Below are 14798 nucleotides of genomic sequence, written 5' to 3' on the forward strand. Positions count from 1 at the left end.
CCTTCTTCCCATACCTTCCCCAGGCTCTGCATCCTGGCTGACACACTATGAGCACTCTCCTCTACACAGACTTCCCATACCAGAATGCTCTGCCTTACAGGTAAGGGCTGGATGGATGGCGCACTCTTACAATCTGTATTGTAGAGACACACCTACTCCTTATGGTATAAAGGAATATGCATGTACATGTTGTTCTGCTGTAGCATGTACACACTAACAGGTGTTGTTCAGCGTTAACTCTCTCACCACCGGCCAGCCAAACCAGCAGCCATGATCTAGACTCAGGATTGGAAACAGCCTCAGGATGAGGCGGAGTGCAAAGGGCAACAAGAAAAACACAGACATCACTAGTCTCAGAAATGGGGATGGCCACTCCAGAGGAGGATCAAAACTGAGCCCTGAAAGGATCAGCTGCTTCTGGTCCCCCCTCCGCTTCCCCAGCCCCCACACTCTGCTTGCTGGAGCTGAGGCGTAAGCAGCATGATGAAGATGCTTATCTGCTACCTTGGGTTCTCCAGCTTGCCGAATAAAGTGCAGTTAGAGACTTAGTTCCTGGCACCGTTCACTGGCTGCTGTGGTCGCAGGCAGCTCTGTCAAACTCTGGCAACCCCACAAGGACAGCTTCAAGACCACCCAGAGTCGCTGAGTCACTGAGGTCTCATCATCAGTGCTGGACTTGGGGAGCCCAGAGTTCCAGGCTGGAAAATTCTTAAGCAGCCAACAAGTGACTCAGAAACTTCTTCTTTCCCAGGTCCCTGGTACATAGATTATCTTGCCTTCATTTCATGTACTGGATCATTGTGCTCTCTGGTTGGGTGCCCAGGCGAAGGCTTGTTTGGCCTTCGATTTCAAAGCATATTCTGCACGGTTTTTATTCTCAGGTTACGGCCCACGAGGGCACCTGTTCTGCTCTGTTCTGTCCTGTTGTCTAGCTTGTTTCAGAGTTCTAACTTTTTTTTTTTTTTTGAGATAGGGTTTCTCTGTGTGGCCTTGGCTGTACTAGACTCTCTTTGTAGACCAGGCTGGCCTTGAACGCAAAAAGATTTTTTTTTTAACAGAAAAGAATTTTATGTATGACTTCAGGTTCTACACAAATGATAAGGATCCCTCATTACCCCATTGGTGAATAATCTAAGAGCAAAGAGTTATGACATTTTTTTAACTTCGTTTTTATTCATTTATTTTTTCTCTCAATGCATATCCTTATTGCAGCCTCCTTTTCTCCCGGTCCGACCTTCTTACCCTCTTTTCCCTTTCCTCCTCCCCTTCTCCTCAGAAAAGGGGAACCCCTCACATGACTGCCACCCCACCCCGGCACATCAAGTCTCATCAGGACTAAGCACATCCTCTTCCCCTGAAGCCAACAAGGCAGCTAGGGGAAAGTGATCCAAAAGCAGGCAATGGGAGTCCATGTCAGAGACAGCCCCCGCTCTAATTGCTAGGGGAGCCTCATAAAGACCGAGCTGTCCATCAGCTACATATGTGTAGAGGACCTAGGTCCAGTCCATGCATGCTCTTTGGTTGGTGGTTCAGTCTCTGTGAACCCCCCTGAGCCCAGGTTAGTTGAGTCTGTTGGTCTTCCTGTGGAGTTCTTGTTTCTTCCAGGTCTCTCTATCCTTCCCCTAACCCTTCCACAAGATCCCCTGAGCTCTACTTAATGTTTGGCTGTGGGTCTCTGCATCTATTTCAATTTGACGCAAGGTGGAGCCTCTCAGGACAGTTATGCTAGGCTCCTGTCTGAAAGCATAGCAGAGTTATCATTAATAGAATCAGGGCGTGGTTCTCTCCCACGGGGTGGGTCTCAGGTTGGGCCAGTCACTGTTTGGCCCCTCCCTCAATCTCTGCTCCATCTTTATCCCTGCACATCTTATAGGGAGGATAAACATTGGGTCGAAGGTTTTATGGGTAGGTTGGTGTCCCCCTCTCTCCACTAGAAGTCCTGCCTGGCTATAGAAGGTGGCTACTTCAGTCTCCAAATCCCTAGCTGCTGGGAACCTCAGCTAGAGCCACCCCCAAATCCTCCCAGGAGCCTACCCTGTCTCGGATCTCCCCCTTGTTCCAGAGATGCCCTCCCCCATCAGTTTCCCTTGTCTCCCCCAGTCCTCTGACCTCCCATCCCTGCCCTCCCCTCACCTGATCCCCACCCTCATTCCCCCTCCCACCCACTCTTTCAACCAGTTCTCTCTCTTCATCCACTTCCGATATCTATTTTATTTCCCCTTCTGAGCGAGAGTCAAGCATCCTCCCTTGAGCCCTGTTTGTCACTTAGCTGTTTTTGGGTCTGTGTAGAATGGTTATCCTATATTATATGGCTAACATATACTTACTAACATATATGGTATGTAGTTATAAGTAACTACATACTTATAACTACATACCATACTACTTACTTATAACTACATACCATAGCTGCTTTTCTGGGTTACCTCACTTGGCATAATCTTTTCTATTTGCCTGCAATTTTCATGATTTCCTCGTTTTTAATAGCTGAGTAATAATCCATTGTGTAAATATACCACATTTTCTTTATTTATTCTTTGGTTGAGGGGCATCTAGGTTGTTTCCAGTTTCTGGCTATTCTGAATAAAGCTCCTATGAACATAGTTGAGCAGGTATCCTTGTGGTATGGTGGAGCATCTTTTGGATATATGCCCAGGAATGATATAGCTGGTAGAACTATTCCCAATTTTCTGAGAAAGTGCCAGATTGATTTCCAAACTCGTTGTAGAAGTTTGTACTCTCATCAGCAATGGAAGAGGCTTCCCCTTTCTTCACATCCTTTCCAGCATGTGCTGTCACTTGAGCTTTTGATCTTATTCATTCTGATGAGTGTAAGATGGAATCTCAGAGTCATTTTGATTTGCATTTCCCTGATGACTAAGGATGTTGAACATTTATTTAAGTACTTCTCAGCTCTTAGAGATTCCTATGTTAAGAATTCTCACTTTGGCTCTGTACCCCATTTTTTAATTGGGTACAGAGCTCAACTTCATATGGAAAAATAAAAAACCCAGAATAGCTAAAAAAAATTCTGTACCATTAAAGAACTTCCAGAGGCATCAACATTCCATATTTCAAGTCATATACAAAGCAATAGTAATAAAAACTGCCTGGTATTAGCATAAAAACAGACAGGTTGATCAATGGGATCTGGGTCAAAGACCTAGAAATAAACCCACAAATCTATGGACACTTGATTTTTTACAAAGAAGCCAAAACTATACAATGGAAAAAGAAGAAGGCATCGTAAATAAGTGGTGCTGGTCTGACAGGATGTCTGCATGTAGAAGCATGCAAATAAATACGTATTTATCACCCTGCACAAACCTTAAGTCTAAACGAATCAAAGGCCTTGACAGAAAATCAGATGCATTAAATCTAATAGAAGAGAAAGTGGGGAATAACCTTGAACTCATTAGTACAGGAGACAATTCCTGAACAGAACACCAACAGCACAGGCTCTAAGATCAACAATCAATAAATGGGACCTCATGAAACTGAAAAGCTTCTGCAAAGGAAAGGACACCGCCAGTAGAACAAAACAGCAGTCTTCAGATTGGGATAAGATCTTCACCAGCACTACATCTGACAGAGGACTAATATCCAATATATACAAAGAACTCAAGAAATGAAGCACCAACAAACCAAATAATCCAATTCAAAAAACCAAAGTTCTAACTTTTAGAATGGGTAACAGCCACATTGCTGGCAACAGCCTCTTGGAGCACACGCTGATAAATTAGTCTGACTACGCTTATGCCTCCAGTTTTAAAAAGTAGCCTATTCTATATCCCCCAAGCCATCAGGGGAGTGAAGGTCTTCTGTATCCCAAACTATAATTACAGAATTTATATAGGGAGATTTTTCTGTGGATTTTCTCTCCCTTTGGCCAGTTTTCTTACACAAGGAAGCTTTCTGTCCAGCCCATCATCTTGGCCAACTCTTGCTAGAACATAATATTCTTTCTCAGACTTTTGTGAGATAAGAGAAAAAAAATATTAAAACATTCAGATGGTAATACAGTCTGCCTAGGGTTTTCAACAAAGAAGAAAAGTATAGTTTAACGATGTATGGATAGATTATATTAATTTGATATATTATCTCAAAAGTATAATGTGGATTCAAGTCTTTTAATAAAAGCTGAATTTGTCTGCTGTGTTGCTCTCATGTTATGGAAAAGAATGCACTACAGAGAAAACAGTAAGTGGGAATAAAGAGTATATAGAGAATGCTCTACATGTAAGGATTTAATTTTTGGTAAGGAAAGCCACATAGAAAAGAGAATTTTCTAATAAGGGAGGATTGTGTATGGTAAAATAATGTTTTCTCTTTAGATAAAATGATTATAGTTTTCTAAAATGGAAAAGAAAAGATGTGGACAAACCCAAGAGGCTTAAGCATGTTGCAAAATGTCTGAGAAAAACCACACAAGGTTGTGAAAGATGAAACTTAAAGACGGTGTGTGTAAGGTGCTTAAAGGTCATTAAAATCCCCAAAGTCAAAATTCAACACGCAGATATAAAACTAAAATATAGTCCTCTGTTTAAAACAGTGAGGTCAAAATCAAAACAAAATCATGCTAGGTGCTTGCAGTGCTGAAGCAGGGAGGTCATAAGTTCAAGACCAGCCTAGGCTTTGTAAGGAGACCATATCTCAAAGCCAACAGCAAAAATGGAGTCAATTTATTTCAGTCCTCACAAAAGTAACAGATCATTATGTAGAAATGATTTCTACGGCTAACTGACAACACGGAGTGTCTTCTAGCTTTGGCTCCTGCTTATATTCTGTTTATGATCATTTGTTTCTGTCTAAAATAGTTTCACACCAAGTCATAACTGCTTGTTTTTTCATGTGGAATATTCTAATATATACAACTCTGTCTTGGAGAGTTTCATTACTGGTTAAAACACCAGACTGATGAGCAAATCTTTCGTAAGCTGCAGATCTTATAGATGAGTCACAGTGGAGTTTAGGATGCTAAGGGGCAGGAGAGACCGAGAGGGCCAATTTTATATTCTGTATTATTGTGATAGTTTAAATGAGAATGCCACCCCCCCATAGGCTCATATGTTTGAATGCTTAGAAAGGAATAGGACATATGGGCTTTCTTAAAGGCCACACTTGGAGGTGGGCTTTAAGGTTTCAAAGTCCAATGTCATTTCCAGTGAAGCTCTTTCTGCCTCCTGCTCGTGGATGAAGATGTAAGCTCTCAGCTACTGTTCCAGGGAGTTGCCTGAATGCCTGCCACCATGCCCTCTGCCATGATGGTCATGGACCATCTGATACTATAAAAGCCCCTATGATGGTTTGAATGAAAATGGTCCCCATAGGCTCACAGGGAGTAGCCAGTAGGAGTTAAGGCCTTGTTGGAAGCGTGGCCTTGTTGGAATAGACGTGGCTTTGTTGGAGGAAGAAATTATGGAATCTTCATCCACGGGTAAGGAAAGCTGCTGAGGTCAGGCACGCATCAGGGATGTCCCTGCATGGAGGCCTGAGAAGCCACTGTGTGAAGCTGTGAAGGTGAAGCCTGGATTGCTTTAAAACTCCAAGATGTTGGAGGTGCCAGAGCCGTGAGACGCTTGTCAAGGAGGTGGAACCAGCCCAAGAGAAAGAAGTGTGTTGCAGTCAGCAAAGCTGAAGGAGTTGGAGATCCGAAGAGCATTTTGACATGAGACATGGAGATTCCGAGTTTGGAGTTTGCCCAGCTGGTTTTCAGCTTTATTTATGACACCGTATTTCCTCATTATACCCCCTTTCATCCCTTTCAGAATGGTAATACACATCCTGTGCCATTGTATGTTAGAAGTGTGTGATCTGCTTTTTCATTTTAATTTTATAAGCGTTACGGTTAAGAGATTGCATGAGTCTCAGAAGAGACTTGAATCTTTGGACTTTTAAAGAGTGCTGATGCAGTGATAGACAATGAGGACTTTTGAAGTTGGACTAAATGCATTTGCATTATGATATAGCTAAAAGCCTGTGGGGAATGGGGAGTGGGATGGGGAGGTCTGAAAGCAAATAGTTCCCACAGGCTCATAGGCGTGGCCTTGTTGGAGTAGGCGTAGTTTTGTTGAAGGAATTGTGTCACTGGGGATGTGCTTTGAAGTCTGGTGGAGTTGTACAAGGTTAAAATGAGCAGAAACTAACCAGGCAAAGTGCTTGAGCCCAAGGTCAGGGTGCAAGGGACAATAACAAAAGCAATGTGGATATCTCAAATCTCAGAATGGTGGCCGACCTCCAGACCAGAGAAACAAAGGGGAACCTTGAAACAATGGACAGCCTTTCTGCCCCTTCCCTACACCCCCTCCCTACACCCCCTTCTCTCTATGTAAATAATCATGACTGGGGGTGTTGTTTACTGGGATCTTAATCTACTTCTTTTCAGAGCACCAGCCTCCTGGATAAAGCACCACTTAAAAAGTTAGTTCCACCAAGGCTCATCGGCCTTTGCGGTGACAGCCACAGTGCTCTCCCTATAGCAAGAGGAGCCGGTAGCAATGGAGCCCACAACCATGAAATGAAATCTCTGAAACATGAGCCAAGACATCTCACTCCTGCAAGTTATTTTCTCAGGAATTATGCCATAGCAAAAAGAAAAGGAAAAAACAGACTACTACACAGATACATACTCAAGGAATGACTTATGGCGGAGCTATTATCTAAAAATTCACAATAAATTGAAAATGAGTTTAAAATAATTTCAATACACCTAATCTACTGCACAGAGCTGACCAATGAAATATGGACAGTTTCCTAATCATGAGAGATGTGGCTTAACACCATCCTCCTCCTCCTCATCATCATCATTATTTTGTTTTTTTGAAACAGGATTTCTCCGTGTAACAGAGCCCCTGGCTGTCCTGGAACTTGCTTTGTGGACCAGGCTGGCCTCGAACTCACAGAGCTCTGCCTGCCTCTGTCTGCCAGAGCACTGGGTTTAAAGGCTTGCACCAATAAGTATTATTTTTTTGAGAAACGATCAAAATTCAAAAGTTAAAGGACAGTTTTTACTAAAGGACAGTTATTCATCATTGAGGAATTATCAGTGGAGCCATCTTAAATCATGACTGTAAGGGTTTTTTTTTATTATTTCTTACATTTTTGAGACTATACACCATTATCCTTTCCCTTTCCTCCCTCCAAACCCTCACATATACCCCGCCTTTTTCTCTTTCAAATTCCTGGCCTCCTTTTTCATTAAGTTTTTACATGCACACATGCATGTATACAGATTCCTACATATAGCCCACTCAATCTCTATCATGTTTCTTATATGTATGTTTTCAGGGATGACTATTTGGCACTGGATAACCAGTTGGTGTACTCATCTTTGGGGAGGACTATTTCTCCTTCTCTTAGCATTCCTGGGCTGTCTGCAGTTCTCTCTGGAGGGGTGAGGCTTTGTGACTTTTCCTCTGTTTACTTTGGCATGGCTAACCCATAAAGTCTCATCAACATGACTGCCTAAAACAGGATGAACAAAGGCCATCTGTATTTTGAAAGTGGAATTGGGCAGGCTGCTTATAAATCGAATGAGGGTTGTAGATGTGAGAGGTCAATAATGACTCACATCTTTTTGGTCTGGGGAAAGGAGGCACTGTAATGCCATTGACGGAGCCAGTGGTTCCAGGGGAAGAGTAGCTTTGGTGGAGGTGAGGGTAGTGTGGAAACCATGTGTTCAGTTGGCAAGTGTGACATTTGAGATTCTTATTAGCTATGTGGAAATACCAAAAAGGGGCCAGATATTTACATTTGGAGTACAGGACAGAGGTCAAGGCCGGTGATAAACATCTGAGAGATGATCTTTATGGGGGGAAAGGTTGTTTTGTTTCTATTTTATGACATAAGGTCCTGCTACATAGCTCAGGCTGGTCTTGAACTCATCATCTTTCTGTCTCAAATTCCAGAGTGTTGGGAATACAGATGTTTGCTACCTGGGAAATGATCTCTAGAGCTATGAGACTGGATGAGTCCATCTAAGCTGTTATAGTCTATATGTGTTCTTCCAAAATATATATCCTGGAATCCTAAACCCCAAGTGATGGCTTTAGGGAGTGGGATTAGGGGGAAATGATGAATTTATGAGGATTCTGAAAAAATGGAATGAAAGCTTTTATGAAAGAGACCCCAGAAAGCAGCCAGTCCTTCACCATGCAATAACCCAGCGGGGAAGTACAGTCTGTGAGAACCCGATTCTTACCAGAGGCTAGGCTGGTGGTGCCACCACCGTGGATTTTCCATGTTTCAGAACCATGAGGTGGGGACACGTTGTTTTCTAGGCTACCAGTCAACAGTGTTTTCCACAGGAAAAGTGAGGAAACAAGGAGAGATGGCTCAAGACCGAGCCCTACGTCTGCAGTTTTGCTGGGGAGGAGGATGTGCAAGGATGCTTGGAAAGTAGAGGCTGAAGGGTAGAGATGGAAGAGCAAAAGAGAGAGAGAGATCTTAGGGGCGGATTGGAATAGTCGTTTATGAGCCATGCCAAAGGTATATGAAAGGTCTGGAACGGAGTCCTGAGATCTGGGTGCTAGGTTTGGCGAAGGGGACCTTGGCAACACTTCCACCCATGGAGGAAGGAGCATATTAGGAGAAAGAGAGAGAGAGAGAGAGAGAGAGAGAGAGAGAGAGAGAGAGAGATGAGGCTGTGAAGATAACAACAGTAATTACTCTTTCAAAGGAGCTTCGCTGCAGAGGCACAGAGAAATCCATTGATGGAGTGGATTGTGGGGATGACTTTATTTTTAAGATGGGAGATATTATGGCATGTTTTCTGTGCTGATAAGCATGATCCAGTAAAGAGCAAAAAGTGGCAAAACAGAAGAAAGAGAGGTCAGTCTGCAACCACTTTGAGTAGGGGAGGGAGAGATGTACAAATCGGAGAGTTTGGCCTTAGACGGAGGCGTGGACTCTTCACTTCTTGTAATAGGAGGGCAGTCAGTGTGCAGACAGACGGATGGACGCCATGGAAAGTTCCCTTGACTCAGTGAAACAATACACAAGGTCATCAGCTGAGAATGGGGAGAGGGTGACAGGAATGGGTCTGAGGAGAGAGGAGAAGATATCAACAGTTCTGAGCCAATTATCTAGGTGAGCAAAGGAGCACTCCCCACAGCACAGAGGGCTCCCCTGAGGCTCATGACCATGAATTTAAATGAAACAAATCAATATGGGTGTGTATTTTTCCCAGTCATGATTGCAGGTGAGGGGCAGACAGTGAGTTGGATTTAATCAGGACTAGAATTTTACCAGGCAGACATTAAGAATGAGACACGGGCAAGGCAGCTGATTGTAATGACGCAAAGAGCAATTATAGCGATGGAGGTAGGAGTCTGAAATGGGTGCGGAGAGGAGGTAGGTGCAGGGGTGGTAGCTGGGTAATGTGGTGGTCCTGATTTAGTGTGCAGTGACATCACAGATAATGAGGGGTAGGGTTAGAGGAAGAGGAAATGCCAAAGGACGAGGAGGAGGAGGTGGAAGAGGGCATTGGAGCGGTGAGGTCAACAAGCTGAAAAGGCACAGTGCTTATATTAGACAACAGAAATCATTAAATATCATAACAAGTGGATGATGGGGTAACATGAACAGGGATGGATGTTGAGGAGGACGGAAGATAGTGCCACAGAGTAAAAGAATTGGTTAGTATAACCTGATCCCTGTGCCTCAAAAGGAGTCCAGGAATTCCAGCTGAAAGTGGCAACGGGCAGAGAAGGCACTGGCAGAACACGTGTGTGAGTTGTGATTCCTGGTGCCGGGGACAATCTAGGAACCAGAGAGATGAGAGTCCGACTTTACAGACTGTATTCCAACTGAAGAAGCAACACGATGCTCAGTGCACTATGGGATACTAAGTGCTGAGGAAGAACATGGAAAATGACTGGGAGGTGGGGCTACTTTAGGTCAGACAGCCTGGATGAAAAGGCCTTGGGGGTAGAATGTGTCTTGGGGGTAGGCAAAGGAAAAAGGAAAAGAAAGCGCAATGGCTAGTTCAAACTTAGGGTTCAGGGCTGGTGAAATGCCTCAGCATCAGCTAAGCTGCTGCTGAGCCCAACAACCTGACTTCAATCCCTGGGTCCCACACAGTGGGAGACTGATTCCTGCAAGTTGTCCTCTGACACATGCTCCATGCCATAGCATGTGTTTACATGCTTGAACACACACGAAAGAAAGAAAGAAAGAAAGAAAGAAAGAAAGAAAGAAAGAAAGAAAGAAAGAAAGAAAGAAAGGAAGGAAGGAAGGAAGGAAGGAAGGAAGGAAGGAAGGAAAATGCAATTAAAAAACAGTGTTCAGAAAGACTTATGGGATTGCATCCATGTCAGACAAACTACAAATCACAAAGAAATAAGAATCTGGACCAAAATGTTCATCGTTTTTAAGGCTATATCAGCTCTGGAAATAATGTTCTATGGGTTTGTGTGTGTGTGTGTGTGTGTACAAAAGTTACAGCACTCCCAAAAGGTGCTTTCCAGAAAATGATACAAATTTTTCTTTTGCCCTTAACCAAATCCTTCTTCCTTTGTCTAAAATCGAAGAACATCTTAATTCTGTTTATGTTGTTGGAGGAACATTAAAATTGCATCATTGGTTTTCTTTCTCACTTGTCCTCATTTTTTTATTTTATTTTATTGTTATTCGGTGCAAGACAAAAGGCTGTGATCAAATGAAGACAATAGGGAAGGGCTGGAGGAAGTCTGTGGGAATAACCTCCCTCCCCTTGAGCTTCGCCTCTGCTCGTGCCTGAGACTTTCATATGCATAAAAAGGCCAGAAATCTATCACAAATGGCAGAAAATTGCGCTGCATTAATTTCAGAGCCTTTGACTCTGACAGCTCAATCTTCAAGAGTGGTGCTTCTGGGATGTTCAAGAAAGGGAATAAAAGCTATTTTGCTTATCTGTTTCATATTTTAGAATATATTCCACTGCATTATCCGGGGGGATTTTGCTCAGAACCTCATCCATCTGTTTAGAGCTCGCTTGTACAAGCTCTTGACTTCCAACTTTCCGAGAGCAAAAGTTCAGAAAGAATGGGAGAGACTGGAAACCCGACCCTTATAGGAGTCACATCAAGGGCAATGAAATACCTTTTGAAAGGAACCGAACTACTTGACAATCAGATGCTGAAAAGAAAACTGAGGTTCTTAGAATCATCACCCTGACTGCTTCCCATGGTTTGCTCATTCAGTGTGTGGCAGGGAATTCAGCCTCGTCTAACACATCATTCCCAATTTCAGCGGCACAATGAGAAAAGAGTTTCTGCTCCTTGGTAAGAGCAGAAAGGAACTCCTGGTAACGTTCACCTATTGATCCAGTTCACCTCCCCCCCCCAGACTCCCACTCACAATTCTTTTGGCCTCCCAAGGCCATGTTCCTGTCTGCCTTGGGTTCAACATCTCCAATTGCTTCTCCGTGGAATTGCTGCCCAAGGCAGACCGCTGCTTTCCAGATCCAAAATGGTTAGTTAGACTTCCCTGTCGGGACTCACATTCAGACATCCTTTTGACCACATTGTCCTTGGGAAACTGAACAGTGTTGCCACAACAGAAGGGGGGAGGCAGAGGGATGGAAAGAAGCTGTCTCTCTACTACTCAGCTCTGGTCGACACTGTCGATACCCTCAAAGCCAGAGCTGGCCCTCCACCTTTTTTTTCCACAAGAACTAAGGCCAGATATACCCAGGGGAGTGTGTGTGAGTATGTGTGTGTATGTGTGTGTGTGTGTGTGTGTGTAAATCATTAAAGAAATATATATCAATTACATTTATTTTCTTGTGTGTGCATGTATGTGTCAGAAGACAACTTGAGAGAGTAGGATCAAGCTCAGGTCACCCCTGGCAGCAAGCACCTTTAATCCACTGAGCCATCTTGCCAGCCCTGTGAGTCAGTCTATAAAGGTGGATCTCATCAGATTCATCTGTTTAATTAAGAATCCTGCATTAAGCCTCTCTAAGAAGGCCACGCCAGCTTCATTTAAAAATCTCTGCTTCCCTAGGCCAGCACTGAGCCCCACTGGACATTTCAGAGAGTTTTCAATGGAAGACCTGAACCAGGTCAGCCCGTCCATTCATTCTTTTAATCAAGCTGAGCATGGCGCCGCATGTTTCACAGGCCAGCACCACGGCCCGGAACAAGCCACGCTCTCCTTCCCTGGGAGGTCACGGTCGAGTGGGAAGAGGGCAGGTAAGCAATTACACTCACATAATTACACCATTGTACAACAGCGTTGTGAGGGAGAGAGGACTCTGCAGGTACTCACCCAGCCTCGGGGGCCTCCGAGAAAACTTCGCTGTGGAAGCTGCTGACGAGTAAAAAAAAAAAAAGGTTTTTTATTAGATTGGGGGGGAAGTTTGTTTTTTTAATCCCAGCATTGACACTAATTTAATGGGCGAACTGGCCACCTTCCCAGCGCAATGTAGTACCTCAGATTCCTTTGTTTTCTGTGCTTGGGGCTGTCACCCTAGAGCCTCCCTCCCAGTAAGCACTCAAGAACCCACTTCTCTTCCCCCATCAGTCTTTCTCCCTGGGCACACAGCAGTGGTTCCTTGCAGCTGCTGCTCCTTGAAAAAAAAAAAAATCACCAGCCCCCAGGCAGGCAAAATTGGGACACAACTTGGGTTGCTAATGAGGAGATGATGTTTCTCTAATGAAAACAGGACAGAGTGCTGGGAGCCCACCACGGATGAATAATAACATCCTAATTAAACACTGGCTTTTGTTTCCCACTTCTGTATTCAGTATTAAATGTGAATGAAGCTTGCTCAGTGCAAGACTCAACCCTGACACATTCCTATGGAGTCACCAGGAAGGCATTTCTCCCACAGTGTTTACTACAGCATTAGTGCTCTCTCTCTCTCACTCTCTCTCTTTCTTTCTCTCTCTTTTTAATGAGAATGCGAAGGCCTGGAGAGAAGGCTCAGAGGTTGAGAGTGCTTGTTGGTCTTCTGGAGGACCACAGTTCAGTTCCTGGCACCCATGTCAGGCAGCTCTCAAGTGCCTCTAACTACAGTTCCAGAAGGATCTGATGCCCTCCTCTGGCCTCTTCGGGTACCTGCACTCATGTGTACATACCCACCCACACATACACACGTAATTTAAAACAAAACAAATCTTCTTTAAAACTTAAACGAAAAATATCCTCTGTAGCTCTGGGTTCTTTTTTAGGCTGATGATCTGCCCTGGAATTATTTTTTAAAAAGATTTAGCGGCCCAGTGGTGGTGGTGCACTCTTTTAATCCCAGCACCGAGGAGGCAGAGGCAAGCGGATCCCTATGAGTTCGAGGCCAGCCTTGTCTACAGAGCGAGTTTCAGGAGACCCGAGGCTACAAAATAAACCTTATCTTACAAAAACAAACAAACAAACAGTTTTATTTACTTTTGTGTACGTGTGTGTGTGTGTGTGTGTGAGTGAGTTTGTGTGTGTGTTGGGGTGCATGTACCCATGATGTGCTTGGAGGCCAGAAGCCCTGGGTGTCCTCCTCTATTATTCTCCACGTATTTCTCTGAGGCAGAGTCTCCCTAAACCTCGGGATATTTTCATGCTTCATTGGGTTTTGATTTGGTTCGGTTGTTGGGTTTTGTTTTGATGTGGTTTATTTTGGCAAGCCCCAGGGATCCTCCTGTCTCTGGGACTCACCTACCTCCTTGAAGTTGGGCTTACAGGTGTATGCTGAACACCTATCTCTTATATGGGTGCTGAGACCCAAATTCTGGTCTCTATCATTGCAGTTGTAGTTCTAGTTCCACCAACACAAACCCCTGGGTAACTCTGATGGACAGACCTACTTCTCCAAGGTCTTAACGTTATTTATTGCAAATATGTACTAAAATCAATTCATACACCACAAGGTCATTAGAGTAACATTTATCCTTAATAAAAGTAAATACAAACTCACGTTTCAAACAGTGTTTCTGATCATTCTTTTTTCTTCTTGCCAGTGTCTTGTCAGCTCTGATTAGAACATCATTATGCTACTGTCTACTCTGGAAGATGCAGAGCTTACAGCAGGAATATCAGTTCCTTCTTTTTGTAAGTGCTCATTCAGACTTGACAGTATTGGTATTAACCTCAAACTACAGAGACCCTTTTAAGCTGTTTGTTTATTTTGTGAGGAGTACATTGATTGAAAGCTAGATTACTTAACCTCTAACAATAAAATGTCAAAATCATAGGAATATAAAAATAGCTCATTGTGTGTGTGTGTGTTGGGCTCTTCCTGTTACAGCTCTCTGGGTCTCACAGGGCTTAGAACAAGCTAGTAAGTGACCAAGTAAGGGCTCCAAAAGGCACTTGTCAGTCCACATCATCAATACTACTCGGTGTAGCCCCCTGAAATTCTTAATTACAAAATGCAAATTCTGTTTTTTACTGCATCAAACGTGCATTTCCATATTCTAATATCTCTAAAATTAAGATGCATCAGGGGCTGGAGAGATGGCTCAGTGGTTAAGATCCCCGACAGCTCTTCCAGAGAACCAGAGTTCAATTCCCAGTGCCCACATGGCAACTCACAACTGTCTGTAACTCCTGTTCCAGGGGAGCTGATACCTTCACTCAGACACATGCAGTCAAAGCACCAATGTCCATAAAATAAAAATAAATACATTATTTAAAAAAAAAGATGCATCTCACTTAGTTTTGTGATGAGAAATTCTTCCTAAGGTATACAAAACAACAGCAATCAATGGAATCTTTGGTTAAACAAGATTTGGTAAACACAAACCTAAATAATTGTTTCGTGTCTTGACCACAGTGTGTTATTTCCTTGTCACTTTAGACACCAATGCTCTAGAGTCTTGCTTCTCAAA

General features: G+C 43.6%; 1 long non-coding RNA gene across 3 annotated transcripts in view; it reads left to right on the forward strand.

The window, feature by feature from the left end:
- Positions 1 to 14068, forward strand: part of LOC132656946 (uncharacterized) — a 29453-nt gene extending 15385 nt beyond the window's left edge. The window contains exons 4-6 of one of the 3 annotated variants that reach the window (XR_009594786.1): positions 24 to 100; positions 11986 to 12173; positions 13929 to 14068. This is a non-coding gene — a long non-coding RNA (uncharacterized LOC132656946). Of the gene's footprint in view, positions 1 to 23; positions 10584 to 11985; positions 12174 to 13928 lie in introns of those variants that run through there. The other 2 variants (XR_009594785.1, XR_009594784.1) reach the window with 2 other exon arrangements.
- The last annotated feature ends 730 nt before the right edge of the window (positions 14069 to 14798 follow it).

Source organism: Meriones unguiculatus, chromosome 10 (assembly GCF_030254825.1).
Source record: "Meriones unguiculatus strain TT.TT164.6M chromosome 10, Bangor_MerUng_6.1, whole genome shotgun sequence".
NCBI classification, from domain to species: Eukaryota; Metazoa; Chordata; class Mammalia; order Rodentia; family Muridae; genus Meriones; species Meriones unguiculatus.